The sequence below is a fragment of the Schistocerca gregaria genome, chromosome 3 (assembly GCF_023897955.1).
Source record: "Schistocerca gregaria isolate iqSchGreg1 chromosome 3, iqSchGreg1.2, whole genome shotgun sequence".
NCBI classification, from domain to species: Eukaryota; Metazoa; Arthropoda; class Insecta; order Orthoptera; family Acrididae; genus Schistocerca; species Schistocerca gregaria.
Genome location: NC_064922.1, coordinates 136,782,870 through 136,799,713, shown reverse-complemented (window position 1 = coordinate 136,799,713; position 16,844 = coordinate 136,782,870). Strand labels below are relative to the sequence as shown.

Here is a 16,844-nt window from a genome sequence, read left to right as displayed (position 1 = left end):
GATTCCAATCAATGGACAACCATTCCAGCAATGATGTCAGGGCACGTACCAAGTGGGATAGTGTTTGCAGTGTAGTCCCGCATCCACAATCACTTTGCGCATGGGCACAGATGGTGCAGTATGGCACAGGCAAGATGCCTACAGACATTCTGCTGTGGAGGGCTGCAGGAAGATTAGAAGCAGGAGAGTTGTAAACTGATGTGGCCTGATGACTTAATCGTTCTGTTGTTCCTCAGATGAGGAGACAGTTTATAGAGACTGAAACTGTATCTCAGAGACCAGGAGTGATATCAGAAGGAGTGGACCGTTATTTGACTGTAAGGGCCCAAGGGTACCGCCTTAGTACTGCACTGCAGCTGGCATCTGTCCTCACAGCATCCCATGGAGATGATGTATTGAGGCAAGTCTTCTGCAGAGTGGACCTGTGACATTACAATCACCTCTGGCGTGTCTTCACAGAAGGAAGTATCTATAGATTGGAGCAGTCAACATGCAACCTCGACAGTTGAACAGCAGGCCAATGTTCTTAACAGATGAGTCCCAATTTGGTCTGGAGAATGATTCTTGATGGATTCACATCTGGAGCGAAGTGAAACATGGTTCTGGGACCCAAACATAGTAGAAAGGGACTTATATCAAGGAGGATCTCTAATTGTGTAGACATGGATTATGTAGACCACTTGTATGGGTGAATCAGCAAAATTTAACTGCTGTCAGGTACCATGAGATCTTGGGATCTCATGCATGGTGGTTGTGATATGCTGTAGGCCAAGACTTTGTATTGGTGGACAATAATGCTTGACCTCATAGAACACAGGCGGTTGATGTTTTTTTCGAAACAGAAGACACTGCACACATGGCGTGGCCTGCTTGCTCTCCCAATTTGAATCCCATAGAGCATGTCTGGTATTAACTAGGGAGATGGGTTGCATCATGTCAGCATCCGCCAACCACTCTACAAGACTTGTGAGCAGCTATGTAGGATGAATGGGCATTATTACCTCAACATGAGATTGAGGACATTGTTTACAGCATGTGCCATTGTTTCAGGCCTGTATTGGGGCCAGAGGTAGTCACATCCCATACTGAGCACATTAACCAGTTGTCAGAATGTGTGGCCAAATCTGTTAAGTTGGAAAAAAATTAAGAGCATTTTTATCTACCTTTATGCATGTTGCAGTTGATTATGTTCCATATTCTTTACATTGTTTCTGCTTTACTATCACCTGTTTATATTGTTTTGTGGCAAAAATAAACACAAACTTGCAAAATTTCTGTTTGTTGCTTTAATTTTCATCGCCAGTGTAATAAATGACAAAAACCACCATTTCTACCACAGACTTTCTGTTACAGTACTTTCAGATGATACTCGTTTGGACCATGTTCTAATAATAAGGTACCTATGACATTACAATCACTTTTCTTCCTAGTTTTTCTGTGTGCATGTTAACAAAGGCTACTAAATCAGTGCTGAAGTTTTGGAAATCATGTACTATGTGCACTAACTAATTAACATTACCTTTTCAAAAGATAATAATTTGTCATTGTGTCATTCATTACTATTAAGATATTATTTATTTATAGGAAAATTAAGTACACTTAACATCTGTAGATTCAGGCATAGTCAAAAACTCTTTGATTTTTTTAAAATATGAAGTCGGAAACTTTGTATTAACTCATCAATGACATATGCTATGTGTGGTCTTTGTATAGTGTCAATCCTATTCCTAAAAATACAATCCACAACTACATTAATTAACAAATCAAAGTGCTGTGCATTAGATATAAGAATTTGCTGAATTTCAGCAACATTACAGAATTTAGTGCATTGTCTTTCATAAACAGGAAGACAGAAGATTAGGCTTTACTGCCCTGTTGACAAAAGTGTTAGTAGTGAGCACAAGCTCCGACTGGCGAAATATGAGGAAGGAAATCAAAGGAGGCATTCCAACATTCACCTCAAGAGATTCAGAAAAAAAATTAAATCTGGACAGCTGGATGCAGTTTTGAATTACCATCCTCCTGAGTGCAAGTTAAGTGCCATACTAGCGTGCTACCTTGATTGGTCCTTTCTTGAATATGATGTGTGAGAAAATACTTGTGGAGTTATCAACAATTGTACATAATTGTAATTGTGCCAATGTACAACATGCTTATGTGGTCTATGTTCAGAAAGACTATTACGATAGCAACCTGCATTTTACATTTGGTTGTATCACATTTGATGAAAATATATTTTTGATCTCTTGATGTATACAATGTTTTTAACCTGTGGAGATGGTTGTAGTAACTAAAACCAGTGGAGAACAACCATACAACAGTACAGTTGATGGCATGAATATACTTTTCTCAACATATTTATTATATTGTAGGTTCAGAATACATGAACAATTTGCACTGATATCATTACCTTTCATGGATTTCATTCACAGTGATCAGATCATGGTATTTCACTACATTTAAATAATTTTATACGATTTCTCTTCTTTCCATTCATCCCAGTATTATATCAGTCAAGGCTTTGGTAGTAAGAGAGGCCTGTGTTCTGCATCTTGCACTCCTTTACATTTTTTTTTTGGTATGGGGCCATGACTGTCATAAGAAAATCTGCTGGTCATTTTATCTAAGATTTACTGGTACTGATAACCCAGAACTGATAAAATAATCTTTAAGTTATTGAGGACAATAATAACTATTGTAACGTAACAATCTCCAACAAGCTTTAAGAAAGGAGTGAAATTTACATATGTCAATGTTTCCAAGGAACATACAGCTGGTTTCACTCTTTTTTAAGTGATAGGGATTAGAATGTGGATTTACACTGCAAGATACCAGGAAATGAGTTTGCATCTGATTTATGTACTGTAACTAGTGGCAGCCTTCACCTCTCCCTCATACGTACTCATAAGCAAATGAAATACAGACAGCTGCAGTGCTGTAGAGAGAGCTCTCACATCACAATGAAATGCAAAGTAATTATGTATCATGTGAGTGAGTTGTCAAGCCTCATACATACTATGTGATGTGACAGTTAACAGCAGGATGGGCAAGATATGTGAACTTTTGTTGTGAATATGATTGCAATCAGAGTGTAGGTTCTTGATGCATGGGCAAGCAATCTCAAGGGTTGTGCAGGCTAAGTGCTTTTTCTGTATCTCTGTGCCAATAGTGTACTGCGATTATCTCAATTCACTGCCACAGCCAAAAGTGTGTTGATGAAAGGGCTGCATTATGACAGCTGATAGACAACCACTGTGGAGCAGATCACTTACCAAATTAATTCTGCACAGCAACAGTTGGTGACAACCTAGCATCCAGAACCACTTCCTCACTGTGCAGGCACCACTGCCCATACATATACCTCTGCTTATCATACATCATACGGCAGAGACAACAACATGGACACAGGAGAACTGCCACTGGGTACATGGATCAAGGGAACAAGTGCCATGCACTAATGAGTTACAGGCTAAAAGTACACCATGAACCACATAAAGAGTTGCATTCTGGTTGGTAACTGATCGTAATTCAGTCACCTGTTGGAGGATGTTTACTTGGTGTAAAATGGGATCCTTCGTAGAGGTGTGTCATCCTCTCTCAACTACGAATAATGCTAGAACAATTATGCTAGGTGGAGTGGTGGTTGAACAAAACTCACATGATGGTCAGAATTTCTGCCTGGCCAGTCACATTTAAGAATCAATGTTTCATGACTGACTCATGGTACACATGCTACTGGTCAATTTCCATCACACTTTCGGGTTTTTCTCAAACTAATACTGAATAATTATTCTGGATGTACAAGTGACTTGAGGCATGAAGAAATTGCCTTACATATGCATTACTGTGCTCGTCACTCTTGAAAAGAAACAGTGCATGGGTGGAATGTAGACTTTCTCAAGCCTGTCTCACAATCAGCCTCGAGAAAACCTATGAAACTTTGTATAGTTGTCTAGTAAGGTTTCTGAAGAATTTATTCGCAGATACAACATTAATTTTTGTCTTTGAGGCTTTGCAAGCAAGAAGTTATCTCAAAATAGAATTGCAAAAATACATTCAAATAAGTATATTTGACAGCAGCACAATAATGAAGGTGAACAGCCAGTAAACGAATTTAAAAAACGAACATTCATAAAATTCAGCGCTCAGAATCTGGAACAGAGTAAGTACGGTAATCTTATCTAACTTTGTGGTACCAGTATTAACGATTGTGAATGAGTAATCCAAACAAAACGGCACTCTATCGAAAACATAACATGCATGTAAGAAATCTATACATTGTTCAACTAACTAATGATGAAGAATGTCTAAGAATTGCAAAAAGGTTGAAATTAAAATTCTGCGAACGATGTGGTCGAGCTACCAAATTTGGTTATAGCATACCTAATTCTGTGACCTGTATACATAACTTCGCGATAATGTGCTTTATACCGTTATATCTACGGTATAGTTACACTTCAACTAGCACACTTTACAGCATTTGTTTCATTGTCACCAACATATGCTTAAATATTGCACATAAATACGATATCATCAGCCGAATCGATGGACTGACAACTTTCGTGGGACAGTCACATACAAACACAGTGCTGAACCAAGCACTTTTATTCCTTCCACAGCTATAACTGTCGTTATAAGTGGTGGGTATGTCATCATTTCCCTTGTTCTTTGACTTCTGTTTTCTCTTTTCTGTTTACTGCTAGGTGGGAGCGTTGTCTTCTCAGGTAAAATTAAGTCTGGCGCCCTTAAAAGCCTATGAAAAGGTGGTTGATGAATTGTGTCTCATTCCAATTACCGACATGCCATAGGACTACATTTCCACACAGAGGGTTGGAACGTTTTGGCACTTCACCGGAAACTTATTCAGTATTCAAAGGGTAAGTTTCTGTTTTACTGAATGCACATCATAGTTGAGTAGTCTATGAAAAAAATACGACCAGGTGTAACGACTGCGTTATGATATGCCACGTTTAAATGAATTTACTGTAATATGGCGATTTGCACTCCTTTTTAATAACATATGTTTTCATTTGGTGCTCACTTTTCTGCCAACCTGCCGTTAAAATGTTATCCAGTTGCCTCCTTTGATTCTAATTGAAGAGCACTCTCTCAAACATATACTACGAAGCTCGTGAATACAGAATTTAGTGACAATGAAATATGTTGTAGTATAGACAACATCCAGCTTCTTTCCCATGTTAGACCTTTTTTGCAACTGTTTACATTTCTAATGGGGATGATGATATCAAAAACATCGTAAATACCAAAGTTTTAGTTTAGACTATTGACAGAAAATCGACCATGGCTCTGGGAAAGGACAGATTTAATTACTAGCTGTCATGGGTTTGAAACTGTATACCAACAATAGTTTTCTTAGTTGTCTTAACTACACTGCCAGGAGATTAGTACACTTGGAAAGACTACATCAGTTTTGATTCGGTGGCAGCACTTGCCAACTGGGGGATAGCTGACGTACTTATCAAGGTTTCAACGTCGTCCTCCGATGGATAGCGTAGCGGTATAGTCACCAGAGCTCCATCTGTGTCTATCCTTTACTAGGGAATGCTCACAGAAGGCGTAGTGTGGTGCAAACGTGCGAAGCAACCAGGCAATCGTGCACTAATGCCGAATGGTGCCTTCGGAGAATTACCACACAAGTTGGACGTGCTGCACCAGTTGTGCAGCGATGCTGTTATCAGTGGTCAGTAGAGATACTCAGACCGATAGACGAGATTCTGGACGTCCACGCAGCATAGGAGCCTGCCAGGATCGTTGTAATGTAAGGGCGGCAGTTCCAGATCGTACAGCCAGCACAGCACAAGTGAGCTCAAACATGTCAACATGAGCTGTTGCGAACCAGTGATTGGGCAGCGGGACTACGGTTAAGCTCACCTCTAGCCCGTTTCCCATTCACGCCACACCATTAACGTGTGTGGTTCGACTGATGCTGCCAGAGGATCACTTGGAAGATGGAAGAGTGCACTCGGACACACTGTCCCCACCGCGGGACTTGGGGTGCGATAACTACAGCTCTCGTTCACCTTTGTTGTTTCTGGAGGGGATGCTAGCCGGCGCTCGGTGGACGCAGAACGTTGTTAGACCCGTTCTTTTTCTGCCCTTGCAACAGGAAAGTGATGCATTATTCTAACAGGACAATGCTCGCCCAAGCACTGCTCGTGCAAGTCAACGTGCTCTGCAAGTTGTGCACCGACTTTCCTGGCCAGCAAGATCTCGAGACTCGTTTTCAATCGAGCACTTGTGAGACATGATGGGATGATAAGTGACTTGTTCGACTCGTCAACCAAGTTTTGCAGAACTACGTGAACAGTTCGAGCAGGCGTGGCATAACGTATATTAGGACAATATTCGCCATCAGTACAATCGACTGGAGGCCATAGCACCAGCGTTGCCGCCTGTGGATGCAACACCACATAGTAATATGGATGTTTCAGCATGGATCGACACCTGGTACCTCAAAACCGTTTGTGCTATTGAACTGAAAATGTAATCGTTTCATGTACTCTAAATTACCTGTTGCAACAATAAATCTTGAGTGAACTGGAAACCTGTAAAAGGGTGGACTTTTTTTTTCTGGCATTGTGTTTCCGCTAGTCTCTCATTTTTTCAGTGACTATTATTAGATTTTTAAGAAATTTAATTACTCTGAAAATTTTGTGGAGCATTGTTACTTTGTGAAGAGTGGACTGTGGGAATACCTACACTATTATGTCAAGTTTCCCTCTAAATAAAGGGCTTCGGGAGAAGTTTACTTACAGGCAGCAGGCCTATAAAGTTTGATATCATAAGAGGTGGCAGTATATATACTTGCGGGTCCTCCGAGGGGGTTTCATATCTCATGTTTTTTCCGTATTGTTACGCACTCAAATATTTGCTGTCCCTCCTGAAAAGATCTTCATAACAAGAGAAATAAATGGTGGAGAGAAGTGCGTTATTGGTAAATATACAGATGGACATTGCAGTGCCATGTTGGCTGTTTCAACTGTAAATCATTGTATTCAGGATACCGGTAGTTCCAGTTTAATATCTCATCGAGAACTAAATCATTAGTGCCGAAGTGCAGGTGCAGTTGCAATGGCATGAGTCTGCTGCGGTCGGTTTAACGGAAACATCGCGGCTTTCGCCTGGAATGATTTGCAGAAACCACGGGAAACCTAAACGAGGACGGCAATACAGGAATTTGAAATTTCTGGTCCGCGGCTCGTGGTCGTGCGGTTGCGTCCTTCCTTCCCGCGCCCGGGTTCCCAGGTTCGATTCCCGGCGGGGTCAGGGATTTTCTCTGCCTCGTGATGACTGGGTGTTGTGTGATATCCTTAGGTTAGTTAGGTTTAAGTAGTTCTAAGTTCTAGGGGACTGATGACCATAGAAGTTAAGTCCCATAGTGCTCAGAGCCATTTGCACCATTTTTTTGAAATTTCTGTCTACTCGAATATAAGTCGGATCCCTCAACTACTGGGGACTGATGACCTCAGAAGTCCCATAGTGCTTAGAGCCCTACTACGCCACCTCTTTCGGTTATCACAGCAACTTAAAAACGTATAAATCAGGGCAGTGAAATATATACAAGTGGAACTTCACTAGAAGACAAACATGAATGCCAAGAGCGTATTTTGAATATTTTGCGTTAGAAAACGTTTAATGTACTGCTAGTACATTATGTTTCTATGTGTTTCCTGAAATTAGCCGTAACTTTTCGTTAACCCTACACAGGGCACTCTCCTGAGGTGTCCCACATTCACGATGATCTCCTCAATGTGGGTGTACGGAACAAATAGTCCATCTAATCTAATCTAATGTAGCCTGACCAATGGTTTGCTTTATCCTGTTGCTAAGGAAGCATCATTCGAAAGTGGGGAAAGGGCCATTAATATCTCATTTCGAAATAAGAGACGCTACATGTGTTCCCATGTGTCTGAATGGAACCTATAATTGCCTCTAGCCAAGAAAAACGCCATGATGGGATTTGAAGAGAGACATCATCCCATCGGGCTGTATTGTAAAATAGTATTCTAGTAGGCACTACTAGTAACGCTCGAAACTAATAGTACTTAGTAAAATACTGTTTTATAATACAGCCCGATGGAACGGTGTCTTTCTTCAAATTTTCCGAGGCTGTGTTGCCCACCCAGAAGACGGTGACTCTTGATGGGACCTCACGTCGAAAATTCACACATTTCACAAGGCTGTTATTCATGTTGACTGTTCTGCCACAGAGCTTGATGTAGCTTAATCTTAAATGACAGCGTACGGAAGCAGCGGGAGTATGGGAGTATTTCTCTCCTTCTCGTTGCTAAACTAAAGCAAAAGTGTGAACTGTAGGAACACCAACAAACGAAGATTTGGCAGAAAAATGTCACTCGCAAAATACTGGCAATGCCATTTAGTAAAACCGTCAATGTGATCTAATTACCCTATTGCCTTACGGAACAACGTTTCGGCCAATGATTCAAGTGTACTTAATCGGGGTAACGTATTTACTACCTGGCTAGTGCCACGTTCATCTCTTATACAATGTAAAGTCGGTTTGTCAAGAAGGTCGTTGGGTCGGATTGTAGAAGTACGGAGGTGAGACGTTTTGTATTGCTTGCAGTTTTGGACAAACTAGCTGTGCAAGTGGCACGAAAGTACACCATATAATATCTGAACTCGCCACTGGCCTAATAGTAAGTTCAGCAACCTGCTGAAGGCTACTTGTGACAATAGTCGAAACGTTCGTCCGGGAAACAAGATGTCGATGAGTTCATACAGTGGGGAGCGTTACACTGTAGGTGACAACGGCTGCGGAAACTCGCGCTTGCACCATGGCGTTGAAGTGTTCAAATGGTTCAGAGCACTATGGGACTTAACTGCTCAGGTTATCAGTCCCCTAGAACTTAGAACTACTTAAACCTAACTAACCTAAGGACATCACATACATCGATGCCCGATGCAGGATTAGAGCCTGCGACCGTAGCGGTCGCGCGGTTCCAGACTGTAGCGCCTAGAACCACTCGGCTACTCCGGCCGGCCGTTGAAGTGTGGTTGGGGTAAAAGGGAAGGAGGAGCAGGGGAGAGTGATGAAGAAGGAGAAATGTAAGAAATAACAGGGGAAGAAGAAGGAGGAATGTGAGAAAGATATCTAAGAGCAAGATGAATTCTGAGGACTAGAGCTGTCAGTCTGACTGAGAACAAGTGACTGTAGAGGTAGGAGGATGATGAAGGTGCAGATGAAGGTGCAATAAAAGTGAGAGGAGAAGCAAGTAGGAGTTATGAGGAGAAAGGAGACACTTAACCTGATCTAATAGTATGATTCATTAATAGATCAACACGTTCCCAATCGAATAGAAAAGAACTGCAGTGACTACATATCTCAGCAACGAAGACACTTTAAAAATCGTTTGATGCAAGACGTCCTTTGATTTCTGCCAATAGAATTAGATATAAAAGCAGGGTGGCGATTGCGAGATGACAAAAGGAACGGCGGCGAGGTGTGCTGTGGCTAGGCAGGGCTGGAAAGCGCCGCTGGGGACGGAAATAGACGCGGCCAAATTTGGGGCGCTGGCCGCCAGCCTCGCCGGTCTACAGTGTCGGGTGCTGGCTGCTGGGTCTTGGGACTGCGCCTACAGCATTCTACGTCTGCACCCCGCAAACCACGCTGTTTGCCGGGCGGTATCATTCGCCCCTTCCCTGTTTCATGAGGCAGAAGCAACAAGCTTCCGTATGAGCTCTGTATCTCTCTGTAAAGGTGTGATGCCTCTGTGTTCAACTTTGCGCATGCACATAAATTCCCAGCAGCGCAACAGAACATGCGCATTTATATTTGCATAACTCCCTGGAAATCGAGGCCGTGCGTAAAGTGCATTGCTTTCCACCTTCGCTGGGAATGTTTGCGCTTTTTCGCAGACGATAGGAAGAAGGGACCCGTGTACTATTTACAGTGTGTTGAGATTAATCTGTGAAGCGACTTGTTAGCAAATATGTCGGTTGAGTCCTAATGAAGCGCACTTAAATTTATAGATGAGTATCGACAAAGAAAAGTCGTATGTAATTCCACTTTTAAAGATTATTGGAGTAAACATTTGAGGCGCGATGTCCTTAGTGTCAAGTATCAGACAAAAAATCCCCGATTATCGTACTATACAGGAAGAGATATCGTAAGATTCCAACTAGGAAAACGGAGAAAAATAAACCAGAAATTTTTGCAAACTGCATATGAAAACTATGGACGAATATTCACGGTATGGGACTCAATTGCGCAACAGCTCAGAAGCGTGACATTTGTGCAATAGAAATAATGAGATATGTATAACTCGTCAACAAACTACTATAAACAGAAACGAAGGACATTGATGATACAAAAACTACAAAACTGGAAAACACAACCTTTGTTCTGCTAGATTCTGGGATCCATGAATTTCCAAAATTTGTCGAGTCTGAAGATGTGAACCTACATGTAGCCTAATCTTTAATGATTTCTCAGTTTCAGGAATAATAACAGAAATGCTTTATTTTTAATGTGAAATAAATAGTTGAAACTGGTATGTAAATAGGCGGTGACCAGGTAATGAAATGTTATTTCCTGCCTTATCGCTGCAGTTTCCCAAGCAGAAAATCTAAATTCTTGGTATGACCTCCATCTGAAATTTGCAAACAAAACGTTGTAGTCACTTTCTGTTTCTCGTACCTCCGTTATTTAGATACTTCTTTACCTATAGATGCTTTTGCGTTTTCTTTTTCTGTCGCCATCTCATCATAATAAACGCACCGCAAGCTCCCTGTCAAAGAAGGAGATCCATAGCAGACTACTTGCGCAATGAGGAAACGTGTGGACACGAGAACATCGCCGTGTACAAGAGTTCTTTCCACAAATTTTTGTGCATACCCTTTTATTCTCGTACGTCTGCGATTGCGCGTGAGGAGAGTGTCGTACCCTAAGAAAGTAGTTTCTCGCGGCGGTAACATCGACTGAATGTTCCCGACCTTCCAGACGCGTCAAGTGATTAAAACAAAACGATCTTTCAACCAAGCACTCCTTGTCCACTTTTGCTGAAGTAATCTTAAGTAAAGATGACAGTAAGACCAACGACGAGAAACAGGAACAGAAATTTCCTTTTTTGCCGTTCTGTTTCCCCGTGTCGCACAAAATAAGCCATCTGCTGCAACGACACAAAATCCTGTCGATCTTCAGACCTTCGACGAGAACCTAGCGATTATTGAGACCAGTTAAACATGCGGCAGATCTCTGAACATCTGCAGTCTACAACATACCTTGCTAGTGTTGCCAGTCTTGCGTCACACAAAGAGTGTGCACTGTGGAACAACGGAAGAAGGACCACGAGAGATTTTATTTTCTACGCTGAGCTTGCCCAAAAAAACTGCCACCGGCTCAAATTTGACGAAATCTCAGGGCTTCTGGGACTATCTAATTAAAGAAGATACCGAAATGAAGTCACTGACAACAACCTTAATAGATATGGCGTTCTGCAGCTTATCGCAGCGTGGGATCCATGGATCGCGATCTTGAAGTGGTCACGTCAAACGCAGAGTGTACGTTTTCACATATATGATGATGCTGCGAACACCAGTGAAGCCACAGCGGGCAGCGAGACTACTTAAGGACTTACCAACGGCCCATCAGCAGTCATTCCACTTGACAACGGCCAAGGAGTACTGTCTCGAAAACTTGTGGCATATTAACCACTTGACGCGGCTGCATGCCCGTAAATTTAAAAAGTGTCCTTTGTAGTATGTTGACCAACTCTTCTCATAACGTATGCTCTTGGAATTTCAAACTTCTTCCTGATGCACAATACCTCTTTCGTAGCGTCCATCTCAGTTTCTGAGTGTCATAGCAACTGCCGCATTTAATAAATGAGGCCGTGATGAAACACGCCGCTCTTTGTTGGAACAACCTGATATGTCTCGCAAACTGATAAGCAATACTCAAGTATCGGTCAATCAAATATTCTGTAAACTACTACTTCCTTGATAATTTACATTTATTTAGGTTTCTTCCTATTAGCCTTAGCCTGACATGTACTTTTGCTACATCGTACTTCACTCGTAATTTGGTGGTATATGCGGTGCATTATTGTCATCTGGAGACAGCACATGGGTGTCGTTTATAGAACTGATACTTCACATTGTCACAAGATTGTTATGAATGTGATTATTATTATTATTGTTCATACTACTACTACTACTATTATTATTATTTCTTGTTGTTGTTGTTGTTATTTGAATCCGCTGTAGATTACCCAGAGGTAATAACTGTGCTGCCGCGATATGTAGTGGAGGTCTTCAAAAATGGTTCAAATGGCTCTAAGCACTATGGGACTTAACATCTGAGATCATCAGTCCCCTAGACTTAGAATTACTTAATCCTAACTAACCCAAGGACATCACACACATCCATGCCCGAGGCGGGATTCGAACCTGCGACTGCAGCAACCGCGTGGTCCGGGACTGAAGCGCCTAGAACCGCTCGACCACAGCGGCAGGCTGGAGGTCTTCCTCACACATTTCTTTCTCTTCCTAGATTTAGGTTTTAGTGTAGTTCCTCATTTATTCGAGTGATCTTGTGACATAACAGACATTCTGTGGCATGCAGTTGAATCAAGAACTGTCATGGATGATTACGGAAAGAAATGGAATAGGGCATTAAGTCTACTGCAGTCCACAGACTCAAGACGGCGTAATGTAACGTCCCCTCCGACAGACGGATAGTATTCGGAAACATACAATGGTGAGCAAAACTGAAGGATGAAAGTAAAATTCACATGCTGTGTCATTGCTATGTAACATAGGTCGTTGACACTTGGACCGTAGATACATAGAACTGCTACAGTACAGTACAGAAGGTAACTGAACGATATCGCAATCAGACGAAAAGAAATGACAGTCTTATTCAAAGAGAAGAATTACCCTGAAGTCACCGCGATTCATGGTTCTCCCCTGCGGACTACAAAAGGCAAGCCGTGGTTCTTAATAACGTGTGTGATTACCACGGACGGCAGTGCACACTCTGAAACGTGCTCACATGCTGGGCTACAAGGCTGGTAAGGAGTTCTTGAGGTAAGGCGTGTCCGCAGCTCGTAGTCTAGTGGCTAGCGTTGCTGCCTCTGGACCACGGGATCCCGCGTTCGATTCCCGGCCGGTTGGGGATTTTCTCTGTCCTTCTCATTTCATGATCGTCATCATTCGTGACAGTGGCTGGATTGGACTTTGTTAAAATTGGGACTCTGTACGGGCGCTGATGACAGCGCAGTTGAGCGCCCCACAAACCAAACATCATCATCATAGTCATCATCAGGTAGGGCGTTCCAGTCCTCCACCAGCGTGATTGACAACTGCTGGATGGTCGTCCGCGCACGTAGACGTGGTGTAACACGTCTGCCCAACGTATCCCATGCGTAGCTGATGGAAACGAAGAGGCCAGTCCATTCGCCGAATATCCTCCAAGAACTCCTGAATCTGCGCAGTTAGATGCGGGCGTGCATTGTCATCCATAAAAAATGAAGTCAGCCCCGACTGCACCGCCGAAACGACGCTCACAGGGAAGCAGTACAGTGCCATAATAACGTTGACTCCTGAGTGTACCGTGAGCGAAGATTCAGTAAGCCCAAATAACATTATGCCTCACCACACAACAACACGTGGACCAGTAAAATGGATATATCCTCATATGGATAGATGAGAGAACGCGTAATGCATTTAGGAGCATTGTCGAACATGGCCGTTTTGGTGGTTAGATGTTATGGTGTGGGGAGGAATAATGGTGCATGGTCGTACTGACATCCAATTCTTTATACAAGGTACATTCAGTAGTCAATATTTATGTGACACTGTAGTGCTTCCCCATGAGCGCCTTTTCAGTAGTGCACTCGGCCTTGACTTCATTTCTTGTGGGTCACAGTGCGCGACTGCATCGAACTGCGCAAGTGGGGGGAGCTGTCGTAGCGAGAGATGGACTGTCCGTTCCTCCAACTTAAATCCCAGCGACCACGCGTGGGATGTATTGGGAAGACGTTTTGAAACACGTCCTTACGCACCAGCGATCATCCAGCTGAGCTGTGGAGGAATGGAACACCCTGCATAACAACTCATGTTGCAGTCAGTATGGGAGCATGTTGCAATACCTATACTGCCGTCCTTGGTCATCATAACCCTATTAAGAACCATGCCATGCCCCCCCCCCCCCCCCCCCCCCCCGATCCCGCCTTTTGTAATGTCCATGAAACCATCATGATCAGCAGTGACTTCAGAGTAATTACTGTCTTTCAATAAAAGTGTCATTTCTGTTCGTATAATTGCGTATTTTTCGCTAACCTTCTGTACTATAAGCCTATTGTAGCTGTTCCTTCTAGGTCCAAGTTTCCTCGAGCTATGTTACTTAGCAGTGAGATATCACGCGAAAGTTTCTTTCGTCCTCAAGTTTTACGCTCCAGTGTACTATGCTAGCCACTGTGCAGTGCATACTGGCGGGTACTTCACTTCAATAGTAACTGTTCTGTGTCCTATTCCATTCGCGTATTCGGCGAGGGAATAATGCTTGTCTATTTGCCTCTGCACACGCCTTAACCTTTCTTCATTTGTTCTAAAGACGCGTACGCAAGTTATACGATGGTGGCAGCAGAATGGATTCCTCATTTAACTTCCCCGAGCATTTCTATTGCATTATCGTATGGGCTATGCCATTCTGTTACTGTCCTAACAGTGTGTGTCTGAATTCGTTCGATGCACGTTGTCATGCCTACACAGAGACACTGAGAAGAGGCTTGGCAGATGGAAACTGACTCAGACGCCAGCGGACGGAAAGGTGATCAGGAACTGTACGTCGCGACACCTCTTCCCGTTGCTGGCTGAATACTGCTGTTCCAAATTCATCATTCGCTGGGTTTCGAGTCAGTTACCCCTGAGTTGAGCACCACAGCACTAGCAAGCGTCAGCGACATTGGCTATGGAAATACTACCTCAGACATAGTAAGGAATATCATAAAAACAATAAGTGTATTTTTTTAAAAGTTGGGAAAGTTGCAAATATGTAACAGCTTCTACAGCCCCAAGAAATATATATATATATATATTTTACTCACATTGACACAGGTGAATCATTTTGTGAAGAGGCATGTGTGGTGTATTTACTACGTCTTTCGCATAAAGAAAATGTCTGTTGCTGCTTCCGTGTTTTCATTGTTTCAGTGCAGCCGATTACCTAACTGCTGTTGAAGTGAAGTCGACGAAAAGCAATAATGATTTTGCATGTGAAGCTAAGTGTGTGTGAGTGAATTGCTGTGTGTATTTGTGTGTGTGTGTGTGTGTGTGTGTGTGTGAGAGAGAGAGAGAGAGAGAGAGAGAGAGAGTCTAGAAATGAGGAAATATGTGGAAGAATTGGAATCTAACTAACTGACTATAACTAAGACACAAATTTGCTTCCATGTAGTACTTCCACATTGTATTAAAAAAATAGCTAAGACAAAAATTTGCTTCCATGTATTACTTATACATTGTGCGTACTGTACACCTCTTTAAAAGTGACTTCACTACATAACTGTGTAAATAGTAGTGTTTTTATTAGGGGGACTAAGAAGGGCATGGTGAGTAAAAAGAGAGAAAACTACGAAATTAGTGTCGTCGAATCCATCTGTGACATACCCGACTGATGGCTTTTCAGTAAAAGATTATTCGAATAGAGCTTTTTAGACAGTTGGGACCTTTCAGAAACGAAAACAAAACGAGCCAGGAAGACCGGCATTTTGTCAATATTGACAACTGATTCAGATTTTCAATTCACCCAAAAGAAGCTGTTTTAACATTTGTCAGGGGTTTGTACTGCAGACAAAAGATTTCAAAGCTTTTCTCCCGCAATACTGACAACACGGCCTTTAATAGCAGGCAATCTGAAGGTTGCAGAGAGAAACACGCTTGTATTATTCAACCTCTTTCGTCCTTCATCAACTGCCCTTTGCCTTTCTCATATGTTCACTTTCCTCTCGCTTCTTCTCCCACAAATTCTTTCCCTACCCCATTTTCTTACTTGTAGCAAGAGTGTCTTAGTATACCCTTCTTATCGTCTTTAAATTTTCTAGAGACGCGATAGCGGTGCAGCCGATTCATAAAGAACTGACCGATAATTTGATTTCAATAAACCTCTAAGTTGCCTCCTAATTTTACTTCTTCTGTACTGTTAGTCCCGTTGTGAATGTTTCTGAAACGACAATAAATACGTACATTTGTGTTTCGCGCTGCGAGACACAGAAAGGAGACAGAATAACAGACTGATTCAATTATTAACAAGCTTTTAATTTAGTGGCATCGTCCATAACGTCAAGAAATTGGCTGATACAATTAATACAAAAGTCCCCTCTTTTACGATTTTCGAGCACATCTAAGAATCGTTTATAGTTTCGGCAAAACACATCACTAGTTTTCGCCTACATTAGTAATGTAACGGCCTCTAGTCTACACTGTACCAGTTGCGAGAGTAAGAGGTTAGCATACTGCCCTCTTTCTCATGAATGCTACGGAGAAACAAATTGAGTTAATATTTTGTCTCCTAACAAGATGTTGTCTTTGTGTCTTCTGCCATATGAGTTCTTATACTTGGCAATAAAAAGAAGTTTGTATATAGTACAGAGGCTGCAGAGATTAACAAATTTAAGGTTTTACAGAAAGTTCCAAACAGTGGTCAACTAGAAGAAGGATGCTGCTTTCCTTCAACCGGACATATAGTTAAATGTAGAATATGAACCATATTACATCTTGGTCTTCCCACATACGGAAACTATTACCACGAGCAAGACCTTCCTACAGATTAGAACTCGAACCCAGAGCGTTTGGATATGCAG

General features: G+C 42.2%; 1 protein-coding gene across 12 annotated transcripts in view; it reads right to left on the bottom strand.

Annotated features, from left to right (window-relative positions):
- Positions 1–16,844, bottom strand: part of LOC126353827 (troponin I) — a 69,267-nt gene that overhangs the window by 34,986 nt on the left and 17,437 nt on the right. The gene's annotated exons all lie outside the window — the stretch shown is intronic.